The sequence below is a fragment of the Polistes canadensis genome, unplaced genomic scaffold (genome assembly GCF_001313835.1).
Source record: "Polistes canadensis isolate GaletaPanama2010 unplaced genomic scaffold, ASM131383v1 scaffold_504, whole genome shotgun sequence".
Classification (NCBI taxonomy): domain Eukaryota; kingdom Metazoa; phylum Arthropoda; class Insecta; order Hymenoptera; family Vespidae; genus Polistes; species Polistes canadensis.
In genome coordinates this window covers 3,189-6,620 of record NW_014570051.1, presented here as the reverse complement: position 1 = coordinate 6,620, position 3,432 = coordinate 3,189, and the positions used below count along the sequence as shown (strand labels likewise).

Here is a 3,432-nt window from a genome sequence, read left to right as displayed (position 1 = left end):
ATTATATACATATATATATCTAAATATATATACACATAATTAACATACATATATGTATATTAACATAAGCACATATATATGTTATTGTAAAAATTATATTGTATATTATATATGGTATGCATCATGCATATATATATATATATAACTACCATACATATGTGTATACTGACATGAATGTATGAATGCTAATGCAATGGAATTTACCGAAGCGAAATGTTCGTTTCTTTGGCGAATGATAACCGTTCAAGTTGTTGAAGCGTTACAAATTCCGTGTAACAGGAGCGTTGTGAATCGTCAAATCGATTCCTTTCTAACAGGTGACAAGAAGTTTGCTGGAATGAATCATTTTTTTGTTACTTCTTTTCGTTCCCATAGGTGCCAATTTTTTTTTTTCTTTTTTGTTTTTTTAAATATATATTAATCTTGATAAGCGAAATGCATCTCGTTATGCATTTACAATATTTATGTTACCGTCGAAGCCGGAAATCAGTCATTGTTAGTAATTTCTCGGCATTCTCATCAATACAATTCCGATGAAGTAGGAAACAGAAGACTCTGACATTTTTTGAACCTTTGCAAATTGATTTATAACTCGAAAAGATAATCTACGCGTAGCCAAAAGTGTGCATTTTAATTTAATATAAGTTTCATTAAAATCTATTCACTTTTAGTATAAAAAATATTTACCGAAACTTATCAAAAAAATTGCAAAGATGCACAATATACAGCATTGCATTCTCTAACATTTTCTGAACTTTATATGCTAAATTTATAACTCGATATTGTATTCAACGCGTAGACAAAAGAGTGTACTTTAATTTAATATAAGTTTCATTAAAATCTATTCACTTTTAGTAAACAAAATATTTACCGAAACTTTTCAAAGAAGTTAGGAATTACTAGCAATATGGCGGATTTCTGGCTATGACGTTAACATTTATAGTAAATAACAAACGTAAATCGTTCAGCGTAACAACCTGTGAAGATATTCACCGTTATTTGGTATTCTAATGATACGACTACTCGTTCAAAATATAGTAAAACGAAAAGAAAAAGAAAAAATAGAAAGAAAAAAAGGGAAAAAATGTTTCACGAAGTGGTAACAGTTGATAGAAGAAGTCCTTTCATTTACAGTTAACTCGATGTGCAATCTCTCGTTTATCGTGTGGTAGTATTTAAACGTGTTACACTCGATATCATCTTATATTAGAGATAGAAAAGGACCGTAAGAGACCGTAATCTAATTTATTTTTTTCTTCTTCTTTTATCTCATATTTATTTTGTACAAGATCAACGGATTAACATGAGTCCTTTCCGTTAGATTAGCTTGACTATTGCATTTTATGTAATTGGAATATTTCCTATTTTATTATTTCTACGCGTTTATTTCATTTACATTTTGTTAGTTTCTTTTTTCTTTCTCAAACGCGAGTAATAAAAAAGTAATAACTACGATAAGCTTCGAGATAATATAAACTTTGTAATGAAAACATTCAAAATGAAATGGTAATGATTGTATGTAACGTGAATATTTAAATATATCTATGTAAATATAAAAACAGCGAGAGTGTTTCCTGCTTTTATTTTTTTTTCTTTTTTATAGAGAAAATCAAAATTTATGGCTTATGTTAGCGGGCTATACTATGACTCAGTGTTTATACGTCATAGTGAACGAATATACGGTAAAGATATATTACGTGAAATAATAATAATAATAATAATTAATATAATACGTGAAATATATAAATCTAACAAGGGTGGAGGGGTGGATAAATTATCTTTAATCAATTCGTTCGAATTAAATTAATTACAACGATTTTGAAATGCACATTTAATTTGATTTCCTTCTTATTATAATTTCGATTTCGTATATATATATATAAATGTTAGATATATTATAACGTGAGATAATAATAATAATAATTTAAAATATTGTTAATTATTAAAAGAGTAATGTAAATTAAAATAAATAACTGTTATATGATTTTAAAGTAGTGGATGAATGGTTGGAAGTGTGTTTACATTCGTTAAGATCAAAGGTGTAACTCGGAAGTCGTTGTTAATTCACCATAAGAGGGAATGCACTTAATGCAAGCGCATGGATAATATTACGTTATAGCCGTAACACTGAGTAAAATTATCTTACAGAACATTTTGTCTATTCATTGTTGCATTTTATATTATTATACGAAGTAGTTACTACTTCCTTTTCAGTGTTTGCAATTTTTTTCCTGACTCCTTTTAAACGAATCTTAATTCTCATTCCTTTTATTTCTATTTTATTAGGAAGACAGAATGCAACAGCAACAGCAAACTCTTCTCGTGCACTCATCGAAAGAAAAAAGTTTTCTTCTTCTTCTTTTACTCTCCCCTTTTACTTCTTGTTGGTTGATGCAAATGCAGTGGCCAGGAATAGAGAGGAATAAGATGAGAGACGAAGGGTGAGGAGGAGGAGGGTGAGAGGAGACAGGCAAAGTTAACGGCAAGAGGAGAAGTGGAGGAAAAGGAGAAATGAAGAAGAAGAAGAAGAGGAAGAAGAAGAAGATTTAAAAAAAGAAAATAAAAAAGTACCATCCAGGAGGAACTGGATGTACCGCTCAAGGACACGATCTACCTCAACGGCCAGTCTCGTGACGAGGATGTATACTAAGAGGGAGAGAAGGTGGAGGAGGAGGGTGGAAGTCGCCAGACGAGGAATGAACAAGATAAGATGAAGAAGAATAAGAATAAGAAGAAGAAGAAATAATCGAAAAATAAGTCAAATAAAAAAGATCACGTTCACGTTCACATTCACAAAAGCAGAATAAGAATAAGAATAAAAATAAGGGATTGAATTCTAGGGTGAGTAGTCCGTGTTTACATTAAACCAACGTTTGAGATCCTATTTTTTTTTTTTTTTAATGCTTGATTCCAACTCTCTACATCGATGAAACTATTTGAATCCGCAGAATCGTGCCGAAGAAACGTCGTGGGATATCGAAAGAAGGAATGACTGAAGAATAAGAATAAGAAGAAGATTCCTTTGTTCGTTTGCTACGTGCTCGATAAATTAATGGGTTGGAAGGAGTACGTAATCCGTATGTAAAACGTGAGTTATATGCTAATGTTCATCATTAATACTTTTTTTTTTTTATTTCTCTATTAGTTAGCTTGTATTTTAACATGAATTTTAACATCAATCGTTTAAACTCTTTCCTTGTTTTTTATTTGCTTTTTTTTACAAAACTTTGACGAACATCAGGTTGCATTTTTATCGTGCATGTATAAGTATGTAATATAAAATGGTCTTTGTCAGGATAAAGAAATTAAAATCCCGTGTAGAATGATTCGTATTCGCGTGTTTCAAAGAATTCATACGTGTATCATTGTATTTAACCCTTTCAGTGCAATATCAATGCAAATAATGTAATATTTTGTCGTGTATTGATTATT

General features: G+C 30.1%; 1 long non-coding RNA gene across 1 annotated transcript in view; it reads left to right on the top strand.

The window, feature by feature from the left end:
• LOC106792630 overlaps window positions 1-3,393 on the top strand; it is a 4,725-nt gene extending 1,332 nt beyond the window's left edge. Inside the window, exons 3-4 of the long non-coding RNA XR_001382320.1 lie at window positions 2,287-2,841; window positions 2,949-3,393. This is a non-coding gene — a long non-coding RNA (uncharacterized LOC106792630). The remainder of the gene's footprint in view (window positions 1-2,286; window positions 2,842-2,948) is intronic.
• The last annotated feature ends 39 nt before the right edge of the window (window positions 3,394-3,432 follow it).